Genomic DNA, 12,707 nt, shown 5'->3' on the forward strand with positions numbered 1-12,707 from the left:
ATTAATCCTATTGATTTTCGTTGTTAATCAATTAAATTGAATTTTAACGGAATTCATGCCCCAGACTGGTGCAGACCAGCAAGGCGCACAAAGTAGCCAGAGTGCTGTGGCTCGGGGGGAAACAGAAAGGGGAGGAGAGATTCTCCAACGCATCACATCCTAAAAAACTGTGCAACTGGACACAAAAGTTGATATTATTGTACACGTTGGCACTAATGGCATTACGATTAGGAGATTTGCGAACTTACTTAATAAGTACAGGTCAATATTGAAAAAAAGTCCCAAGTTAGGGTTAAATTTGAAAGTGTCTGCAATTCTGCCTAGACACGATAGGACGGAATATATGATGAGAGCCTTGTCAATCAATTCGGTTCTGGAGAGATTGTGCAAGGCTCATGGGGCAGAATTTTTTCAGGGTGGTCTGTGCTTGCTAACAGGAGAGACTGCTTCTACAGGGATGGGATACACTTAAACAGAAAGCGTGCAAGAATATTTGCTTATGCTATCGAGGCAGTGTTAGGTGGGTGGGAAAACTGCTAGTTTGGTGGGATTCACAGAATAATATACATATTAATAGTAGCCGCAGGCAGAAGTGAAAGTGATTCTTGCACTGCTTCTATTGGAATAAACAGCAGCCTGGAAAGCAAAGTGCTGGGACTTCAAGGACTGCTGGGAGTCATCATGAAACAAGTGAACAAATGGGCTGTGTTAGAATAACTAAAAATAAGAACAGATGCATGTTCACCAATGCTAGAAGAATAGTATATAAATTCGATGAATTTTAAGTGCTGGTGAAGATATCAAAGGCGGATATTGTTGGGACATCAGAGACATGGTGTTAAACAGATATAAAGAATTCAGAATTAGAATTTCGGGAGCACAATGTTCACAGAAAGGGTAGACTAGATAGGAAGTGAGGAGGGGTTCTGCTGTTAGCTAAGAAACTGCATAAAATCTAATGCAGTGCACCAGTTCACATGGGTGGGCAGTGCAATGTTGAGTCAGTTTGGTGTGACATAAGCACTGAGAAAGCAAAATTGAAATTAGGAGTGTGTTATAGGCCTAATGACTCTGATGTACAACGAACAATTATACAGAGAAATAGAGTGGTCCAGTAAATCAGAATGTCTTATAATGGGGGATTTTAACTTCCCAGATATTGATTGGAACTTGTGAGTTGGTCACTCGCACACTAGCAAGACTTTTGTGGATATTGGATGATTGTTTTCAACAGCAGCATGTTAGACAGACAACCAGAGGGAATAATACTCTTGATCTGATTATCAGCAATGATTATTCATGCATCAGAAATCTGCAGATAAAGGAACCACTCGGTAGCAGTGATCACAGTGTATTGAGGTGGGTTTTTCTCAAAGTTGTAACTACCATCATGGGTAAAGGGAAGGGTTTTTGCTTTTGTAAAGGTGACTACAATGGTCTCAGACAGTTTTTAAATTCTACACAGTAGAATAAACTGATGTTGTTACCAAAAGCAAATTCTAAATGCGAAACATTCAAGGAATTAACCTTGGAAGCTACTAGACTTTTCATACCAACTAAGAAATATTGTTCACGGTTTAGACCTAAATGGATGCCAGATGAACTAATGAGACTCGTGGCAGAGAAGAAAAATGCATAAGGTGCATATAAATTATCAGTGGACACTATACATAAGCTAGTCTGTATATGATAATCAAGTTACAAAGGAAGTCAGGCAAGCGAAAATAGATTACAATTTATCTTTGGAAAAGGATGCAAAAAAAAAAAAAAAAAAAAAAACAGCAAAGATTTATTTACTTACGTAAACTCTAGAAGGAAGTGAACGAATCAGATTAGTCTACTTGATATTGATGGTTCGATCGTTGATGATCCTGCTCAGGTAGCTGACAAACTGAATGAGTATTTTGCATCTATATTCACACATGAGAAATTCTGCAGGGAAGTGGAGGCCAGGAGCTTATCAAACTCTGGCAGGGAGCTAAATGATTTTATTATAATGGAGAGAAAAGTGGAGAAATTATTAAAGTTAAAATTAAAAAAGTCACCTAGGGTGGATGGAATCAATCCAGTTATATTAAAGGAGGTGGCAAAGGAAGTAAGCAAACCCTTAGCCATAATTATGAGAGCATCCTTGGACTCCGGAGAGTTCCCACGGACTGGAGATGTGCAAATGTATCCCCAATTCACAGAGGGGTATCGAAGGGTGACAAGAATAATTACAGACCTGTTAGTTTAACTTCTGTTGCTGGGAAAATAATGAGGTTATTGGTTAAAGAAGCACTGCAATATCATCTAGATAAGACAGCACAGTTCAGACAGAGCATGGATTTGTGAAAGGGAAGTCTTGTCTGACAAGTTTGAGTGGATACTATGATGTGGTCACAAAGGAACAGGATGCAAAAAATAATTTTGATATCATATACTGTAGTTGGATTTCAGAAAAGCTTTTGATACTGTTGGACACGGAAGAATACTGTGCAAATTGGAGCAGTATGGCATTAAGGGTAAGTTGCTGCTACGGATAAAGGGATGGTTGAGTGGGAGAAGGCAGAGAGTGGTAATCAATGGACAATGCTCTTCGTGGACTAATGTTATCAGTGGACTACCCCAGGGTTCGGTGTTGGTTTCTATATATATCAGTGATATTGATGAAGGTATATTATGCTTAATGTCCAAGTTTGCAGATGACACGATGGTTAACAGGGTTGTTAATGACAGTATGCTACTGCAACAGGATCTAGAAAAGTTGGACAGATGGGCTGAAAAGTGGCAACTGAAGTTTAACATTAACAAATGCAAAGTACGACATATGGGTTGCAGTAACACTGAGTAACATACCAACTGTGTTGTACTACACTCAGGGTAGGGGAGATTGAAAAATACCTTGGGGTAATTGTGCGGTCAGATATTAAGTTTTCTGAGCAATGCAGACAGGCTGCCAGAGCAGGTCATGAGGTCTTATCAATAATATACAGGAATTTTGCTAGCAGGGATAAGGAGGTGATTATTCCTTTGTACACGGCAAGGGCAGGCCTGCATGCAGGTCGGAAGGCCTCATTTTAGGAAGGAGGTAGAGCTGCTGCAAGAGTACAAAGAAGAAGAACGAAATTGGTGAGGGGAACAAAGGATTGCTCTTACCAAGAAAGGCTTAAATTCTGAAAATTACAGGGTCTGGAGATTAGGCACCTGCGTGATCTGATTAAGGTGTATAAGGACTTGAATGGTTTGAGCAGAGTCGGATTTAAACTTGTGACCCTAAACTATAACATGTATGAGGCTCTTCACCAGTTCACTGTGACAATATTAAAAAAGAAATGTTAAGGTGGAGCGAGGCTCCTTGTAATATGAGGCCCCAAGCTGTAGCTTGTTTAGCTTAAGTGTAAATCCAGCCCTGGATTTGAGCAAGCCCAGTGCTGAAGAAATTCTTCCTCTTGCTAAGATTACGCACCTGAGGGGCCATAAATTCAAATTGTGGAATGACAATTGTAGAATAGATGTGCTGAAATTTGCCTTTAGTCAGCGGGTCGATGATTGCTGGAACAAAGGTCCATCTGTCGTCGTGGAAGTTGACAGTTTAAATAAATTCAAGAAAGAAATCAACAAATTTTTGGAGCAAATGGATGGGTAAAGGAAGTTTTTTTTTTTTGGGTGATCCTGTATAAGCTTGCTTTCTTGCATCATATGTCTCTACTAATGCTAATGCTAAAGCCCTAAAGCTACTAGAACAGATCAGTGTTCTGTTAGTGATATACAAGAATTTGCCAGTAGAAGGAGGTGATTATCTTTTTGTATAAGGCTATGATCACATCTAGAATATTACTTACAGCTTTCGAACCCTTATTTTTGTAAGGACATACATAGATCAGTTGGAAAGGATGAAGAGAGGAACATCAAGATTAGTTTGGGGTAAAAAAGGATTTTTTTACCATGGAAGCTTGAGATTCCGTCAATTCCAGTCTGGAAGCTAGGCGTCTGCATAGTGTCCTAATTGAAGTGTATGAAGCTTTACACACTTCAATTTAAAAGGGTTAAGCATTAGAGTCACTTTTTCTATCGGTGCCTACCCTATCACTTTTTCTATCCTATCAGTGCCCAACACCAGCAACCTACGAGGAAAAGATCAAGAACATAGACGTAAAATAGAAAGTAAAAAAAAAATGTGACCTATACAAGTAATGTATAGGCCACATTTAATGTATAGGTACATCCCGATCATCATGTTAACCACCGGCATTGTACCAAAGAGCCTCCATAAGAATCAAGCATCAATAGGCCTCCCACAGAACACTTACATGGAACTCTTCAGTGCCATGGTCCTGAACAGCTGTAGTATAGTCAGTGAGTTTCTCGACCAACAGTAATAATAATAGTAACTGGACACACCCATCTCGTGCACTTGATACTAATACTAGTTGCAGGGTGGAAAAATTCCCATAAGGAGAAAAAATAAATAAATAATAATAATAATGAAGGCTAAGAATAAAGACAAAGACACCACAAACCTGGCATAGTACACACCAATCACCTGTCTGCCAACGATGATACTGACCAGACCAGCTACATAACTAAATAGACATCAAACCATTGGAAGAGCCAGATCATGGCCAAGCAGCAGAAGGGTTTTTTTTTTTTTTTTTTTTTTTTCAGGTAGTTGTTGGCGCATCGGCTTCTGTGGCCATAATGCACCTCCTAAGGTTTTTGCAGTACTTTGATCCAAGCCCGAGGCGGGATTCGAACCCGCGACCTTTGGGTTGCCAGGCAGGCACTTTACCCACCCGGCTATCCCGGTCGGCTAGAAGGGTTGTAGGCACATGAGCAGAGGATGCAAGGAACAATTGACTATTGACGATGCAGTTATGGAGCAAGCCTACAAGATGCACTGCAACCTATACACAACACATTGACTACCGTAAGGCCTTCGACTCCATGTCCCATAGCTGGCTGATAGACACTAAAGATCTGCAGTGTCAACCCAACCCTGACACACTTCCTAGAAGCAACCACGAAAAAATGGAGGACCACCATCAAGGTCCAGAATATCACAACCAGACTGATACCCCCCAGAAGAGGAAACTTCCAGGGAGATACCCTGAACCCACTATGGTTCTGTCTAGCACTCAACCATGTTCAATAAGAGCAAGTACGAGAAAGTGTGTACAGGAAGAACCTGTACACACTTTCTCACCTGATGTACATGGATGACTTCAAACTTTATGCCACAACTGAGAATCAACTCCAACAGCTACTCCGTATCACAAAAGAGTTCAGAACTGACATCAGGATTTTTTTTTTTTTGTTTATACTTCAGGACGACCAAACGGTCAGAGGAATTCACAAGATAGAGAGAGAGAGAGAATACAAGAAACAGCACCGTATTCAGCAGTCACGGGCTTGAACCCCACTCACTCAAGGCACGTGTACTTATGCACCCGCGCGCCTGACCACTAGGCTACGGCGGCGGCCATTTAGCTTAGAAAAATGCAAAACCCATGGATGAAAGTAGCAGCTGAAGACTGGTGAAGAGATAGAAACCACAACAGAAGGAGAAAGAGATATACAAATATCTGGGGATGATGCAGGCCCACCAGTTAGAACACAAGCTCAAGGCTCACCTCACAGAGAAATGTCATCAGAATCTGAGAAGCCTGATAAAATCGAAGCTGAATGAGCGGAAACATGTTCACAGCCATAAACACGCAGTCCCAGTCCTAATGTTCTCCTTTGGCGTCATAGATTGGACCAACACCAAGCTGGAGGAGATTCAGATCGACCAGGATGACCAGGGACTGCCAACACCACCCAAAGTTAGCCATCCAGACTAACCACAGCCTGTAAAGGACGGGGGGGGGGGGATTGACTGACCATTGAACAGTATGGCAATGGTGTCTTCCAAGATGACAAGCCATCGGGCACCTGTGCAGGAATAGTTTAAGGAACACAGTTCTGGCTTCCAGCATATCATTGGCCTCCAAACTCCCCCGATATCAATCCCATAGAGCACTTGTGGGACACTATGGAAAGGCATATCAGGCATCTGGATACACCAATCACCTCCATACCTACCAAACGCTCCATACCTACCAAACGCCATACCTACCAAACGCTTCCGACATCTTGTTGAATCAATGCCATGTCGGATAGCTGCTGTACTGAGGGCAAAAGGAGGACCTACAAAGTATTAGGTAGGTGGTCATAATTCAGTGATCATTCAGTGCATATGGTACAATATGGTCTCAGTCATTGATGCACCTAAAACCTGTACATTTTTATTCAAAAGTGTAAAAGTTCAAACGTACATTTTTATTCAAAAATACAAAGCAAAAACCTGAGGGAGTTGGTTATTTAATTTAATCCCAGTAATATTTTTCTTAAAGAAGCTGCAAAAGTAAGCAAATCTTCAGCTATAATAATGGGGCATCACTGGATTCAAGTAAATATACCTAGAAACTGGAGATGTCCAAATGTCTCTCCTATTCACAATAGTGGGCAATGAGTAATTACAGAGCTATAAATTTTACTTCTGTGCAGATAAAATAATGGAGTCAATAAATAAAAAAGTTGAACAATCACAACATGAATTTTAAGGGTAGATCTTGGCTGACCAATATTAGCTACTACGATGTAGTTACAAAGGAACTAGATACAAAAAATGTTGGCAATCACATACTTTATTTCAGAAAAGCTATTGTTGCACAGGAATGGCTACATTACAAATTGGAGCAGACAGCATCAGGGGCAAGTTACTGTAATGGATAAAGGGACAGTTGAGTGATAGGAAACAGTGGTTATGAATGACCATTGCTTGTTGTGAGTTGTTTTGAGTGGAGTTCCCCAAAGCTCAGCATTAGACCCCTTACTGTTTTTAATATTTATTAATGATATTGACATAGGCATATCAAGTTTAACATCTACATTTGATGACACAAAGATGAACACATTTAATAATAGTAATCGGTATTCTACTTCAAAAAGACCTGATTAAATTTAAGTAGACAGGCTAAAAACTAGAAATTGAGTTTTAAAATTGATAAATGCAATCAAAATTACATATCATTTCAGTAATACCAAACTCAAGGCAGTTGAGTATAAAAATACTCGTGGATAATTGTAGTCTGACAAAAAATTCTCAAAACTGCAAAGACAGGCAGCTAGGTGAGCTCACTGACATATGCAATATTATAGATTGCACATATGAATACTACATATTCTAGATTACTTCCTTGCATCATTTAGCCACTACTAATACTAAATGTAGAAAAATTTCCTTCAGCCAGAGTAACTGATTTTTGGAATAAAGTCCAGGCAGTTTTGTAGAACATGTGCAGGGAAGAGCAATAAGATTAGTTTTGGGTTCAAAAGAATGTTTTTGTGCTAGTCATCTGCAATGAGATCTCATTAAAATGTTTAAGGCCTAAAATGGGGTGAATAAACAATGTTTATGGCATTCTTGCTCTTGCTTGGACAATGCACCAAGGGCCAGATTTAAATTGGAAAATGATGGTTTCCGAATAGATTGCAGAAATTTTCTTTCAGCCACATTATAACTGATTGTTGGAAAATAAATTTCCACTTGATGTTGTGGAAGTAGATAATTTGAATAAATTTAGGAGGATGTGGAAGTGGATAGTATTTTTAAAGAATTGCCATTTTAATTTGTCCAAAGTGGACCAACTATTCTTTAAACTTTTTATTCTATATATTTGCTTCATTAGATAATTTGCCACTAAATGCATACTCATATTAGCAGGATGAATTAAACGATTGCTCTTCCTTTTAACTTGTCTAAATAAAGGCCCATTTTTCCTTAAAAGCTTGTGCTGTATATTTGCTTCCTTGCATCATTTTGCAACTACTAATACATGCTTGTATTGCTCATAGTGAGGAGTAATGTGATCACCTTTTTTTTTAATTGTTTAGAATGAGCTAGTTTTGTCATTATCTCTTATACTGCTAATGGAAATAGCCAAAAGGTTTAGCAATATGGTCCCCTTCATCTGAATCCTTTTATCTAGTCTTTTTCATTTTTTTAAAACTTTACCTCATATTTATATTTTACCAAAGCTCCCCATCTATGCATCATGTTGTGCCTTGAATTAATATTTTTTTAACCATTGATGTTGCAATTGTACTTATAAAGTAAAGCATAATTATGGATTTTCCCCTTCTTCAAATTAAATTGACTTGGTGACAACTCACAGATACTAAGTAAAATTATTTCTGCAATTAACTTTCCCAAAATCTTACCTAGTACTTTAATGAAGCAACTGACTTAAGTGAATTAGTGTTCATTATCGTGTTTGCCAGCCCATTCAAAAGAATCTTAATTTTTGCAATTTTCTGGAAATTGAACTACTATAAATGCAACAAAACTAATTCCTCACCCCCAAATAACTTTTTCTATAACTTTAATTTTTATTTTCATATCCATTAGCCTTTTATTTTTGGTAACTTGAACCTGAAACAATCTCTTTTCATTCAAAAGGATGCTCTGTTTCACCACTTACGTACAATTAGTTTCTTTCCTCATTGGTTATGTTCTACAAGTCCAATCTCAATATTGTTCACCAGAATTAAATACACTATACTCCAACATATATTGGGACACTAAATGAAAAATAACTGGTTTACAAAGGGAAAATTTTAAAATCATGCACGACCCCATGGGTTTTAATCATATCAATAATACTCTGCAGGTTTAGTGACATGGAGGGGGATACATTCTCACTAGAGAGACAAGACCCAAGGATCACAAATATAAAATCTTAGGGAGCAACATAATAAAAACTTAGGGAGTTTACTGTTAAACATGTTGTAGAATATAGAAAAAAAATTACAGCTTAAACCCATTAAAATGCGATTCGTTAGGATGCGCTTCCACTTATTTGGCTCCCATTTTTCATCAGTTAAAACATGTTTTTAGTCACTCAAGGTCAACACTTTGGAACAAAATGTTGACCTTGATTCCTTGTGAACAAGTGGTGATATTTTCAGTTTAACGCAAATCCGTGATGTGCATTATCCTTTAATTTCCGTAAGAACAATAAAAAACGACTTGTACTTTACTTGTTGACTTGTATCCATTGGTGGGCACTTGCTGGTTTGCAAACTGGAGTTAAATTTCTTGAAACAGAAAAGGTAGATTCCCTTTCAATTTCACAGTTAAAATGCCTTTAACAATTTTTTAAACAATTTCAACAAGAAATTGTTTAAATCCTATTTTAAATAAATAAAATAAAATATTTTATTTATTTAAAAAATAAATTTATATAATTTATTTAAAAAACATACATTAAAATACATTATAATAGTTCATAACTAATAAATACTCAACCTTTTCAGGTTGAATATTTTTTTTTTGAACCTTTTTCTGAGCTCCGCTTTCTGGTTTATTCATTATTATAAACTCATTTGTGAACCCCTATGTTTTGCGATCAACAAGACCTGCAAATTCCGTGAATCACCAAAAAAAAAAAAATAGAAGAATAAGCATAAAGTAGGGATATATATGAAAAGCATTGTTTACATGTTTAGCAAGGGAAGCCGCTGCGAACAGTACCAATATATTGCATATGTTCTGGAGGCTACCACCACACAGCATGTCTTAAATGCTCGTTATTTAGTTTTTAGGAGCATTAGCAACTAAGGCCATATTGTTCTGGGGATATGCGGTGGTCATTCCCTGACCTTTCCGCATCCTCCGTATTTGGTGTTCACGGACTCGAACCCCAGTCTAATCAAGAAGCGTGTGCTACGCACTGCTGCTCCTGCCCACCTGGCTACGGTGGCGCTCCTGTCTTAAATGAAACGAGCGTGGAAATTCAAACATCGAAATATGTTTTACACAAAAAACATGGATAAAATGAAAAAAATCTATTTTATTATTTAAATATTTATTTATTTCAATTCTTTAGTTTTAAAATTCAACATGTTTTTATGATTTAACAAAAATGTTTGACACATGAGGCTACGAAGGCCCCCCTCAAAATTTCAGGGGGGATATGTCCCCCCAGCTCCCCCCTGTGCACATGCCTATGGACAGAACTCTACAGCCTGTCTTAGCAGTCTGTTCTGCACTGGTCAGAGAATTTCATATCTGCTGCACAATTACCTATAGAGCTCTTTGCCCTGTGTGAATTGCTAGGAGAAAACTTGGGCTTATGAATAGCTGTGCAACCATGCCAACCCATTCTATGAAGTATTTTTGTGATGGTTGTTGGTCCTAACATTTATTCCAGTTATTTTAACTATCTCTTGATTCGGGTCAACAGTGTTTTCACAGTCTATGATCTGGGGTCATTTGTGTCTACTTTGCTTGGAATAGTCACATTACCTTCTGTTTTCCATTTGCATATGATGTACCCAGCATTTACTTTTGGATGCTCTGCACTGCTATCTGACAAACAGACATTCTGTTATATGAAAACTCACTCTTATGAAGGGTTCTAGGTCCCTTTCTTGTCCCATTCTGTTTCCCATAGCTGTTTAGTGTGTATGCCTTTTATATTCTACCGTAACTGGTACTGCCATCTGTCCATGACCATGCAAAATGCACCTGTTCCACCACACTACCACATCCAAGCTTCAGTTTTAGTGCAACACATTTAAGATTTGTGTTGCACTGACCACATATTTTAGTATGTTCCCCTACCCCGAGAAGTAATCTTCTTGAGGGGGTGGGGGAATTTCTGGATTACAGATTACTGTATTACTTCTCGGGAGGTGTATCCCAATAAATAAATGTTGGTTAACATAACTCAAAATATCTTTATCAAAACTTCATGTAGTTTCTTCTCCTCCGTGTTCTGAAGTTATACTGCAATATTTCACTGCTAAAAACATCTTACTGTTAAATATGCAAATATTTCATCTAAATTTAAACTTCTACATTGCTATATTGTAATTTACCAATTTATAAATAAGACACAATGGGTCTATTTCTTGCAGATTGACCTAAAGATTGTCATATTTCTTTGTCATATTCCTTTCTTTCAAGTACATTTCTAATAAGTAATCTTTTAATAACTTAGATAACTTCTTTTTAGTTTAGTTTAATTTTTTCATGACCTCTAAAGAACTACAAATGCTCATATTTATAGCTCATCTATTTCTCTAGTAAGTTCTGCACCACAAACTTCCCTTCATATCACCACAGAAGTGAAAGATGAAGTCCATCTGTTTTATGTATAAACTTATTATGCACTTATCAATGGTATACAACATCTGTAAACTGCTTTCAAGACAGTTTACAGATATCCTCCATGACCAGTTATGCATGACTCCATAATTTCATGCTGTATCATAAGCTTTTTCATGTTAAATAAAAGTGCACTAAATTTAGAAGAAAAACCATAGAAAGGCATTCTCAATTACTTTCCATTCTAAAAAAAGTGATCTAATGTCATTCTGTTATATTTAAAGCCACAATAGGCATTGGAGAGAAATTTTCCAAATGCCAGACATCTGTTACCAATTTTCTCTAGAATTTTACCTAGAGAGGACTACTGGTCAGTAGTTATATGGATTGTTGTAATCTTTTCCAGGTTTTGAAAAGACTAAGACTATGATACCAAGTATGTGATACTCTATAATATTCAGTTCTGACACTAGTGATTCTGCACTATTTTCAACTACACTCTGAAATGATGTTCATTCATTGTGAAAGGTTACCAGTATGATTCTTATTCTATTGAATATTGAAGTGAGGATGAGTTGAGAAAGAAAACGAAGCCTTTGACTTTTTTTTTTTTTTTTTTTGCTATGAAAGTGTAGTGAATAGAGAAGCCCTTGCTTAACACAATGGCTAAACTTTCTCCTAGCGCACTTATAATTCCCATGGGTTCTGTGAGTTTCTATTCTGCTAAAGTAACATATATTGCTGATTTCATAGTATGAATCAGAGCTGTAATACTCAATATGTTCTACGTTGATAATAATATTAGTAAATTAATAAATTAATAAGAGGAGTTTACCTCTAATAAATTAATAAGAGGAGTAACTCCTCTTATTAATTTATTAATTTACTAATATTGCTGATTTCAGTATTTAGTTACCATTATATACTGTTGCTGTAGTGGTAAAATAAAATATTTTATGTTGGGGATCAGTTGCTTGGTTAACTGTGGAGGTAAACTATATCCATGACATTCTTAGCTTGCACTGAATCTATGACTTCAGCAATTTTCTTTTACAGTGGATGACATTTTCTGTTGCGGGACATCATCAGAAATGATTCTACACTATTTTGCTGCTGCTTGGTTTTTCTATTCTGTCATGACTTAGTATAGGTAGAAAGGAAAGACAAAGCAGTCGCCTAAGAGTAAAATCATTAAAGGAAGCTAAAAAAGTATCCAAATATAATGTAATCAAAAGAAAAAACTTTTGGCCAAACCTTATTTTATAATTACCGTTGACAAGTGATGGATAGAGAGAGAGGAGAGAGAAAAAAAAACCCAAAAACCACGGTATTTGCAAAAACCAATGAATTATTAATAAAGAAATAAATTTCAACATTCCAATTATTTATTTTAAATTTTTATGATTTACATATAATTAAGACAACACAACTGGTTTTGCAACCAAATATATTTACCAAGTGGCTCCAGAAGCAGCCAAAAGTAAATACATAATAAATTAAAATAGGTAGCACTTGGTGAATAAGTACATACTACATTCCTAACTAGCCATCAGCAGTGGTTTCACTGGTCATA

This window comes from Mastigoproctus giganteus, chromosome 1, assembly GCF_048544385.1.
Source record: "Mastigoproctus giganteus isolate SK-2022 chromosome 1, ASM4854438v1, whole genome shotgun sequence".
Lineage (NCBI taxonomy): Eukaryota > Metazoa > Arthropoda > Arachnida > Uropygi > Thelyphonidae > Mastigoproctus > Mastigoproctus giganteus.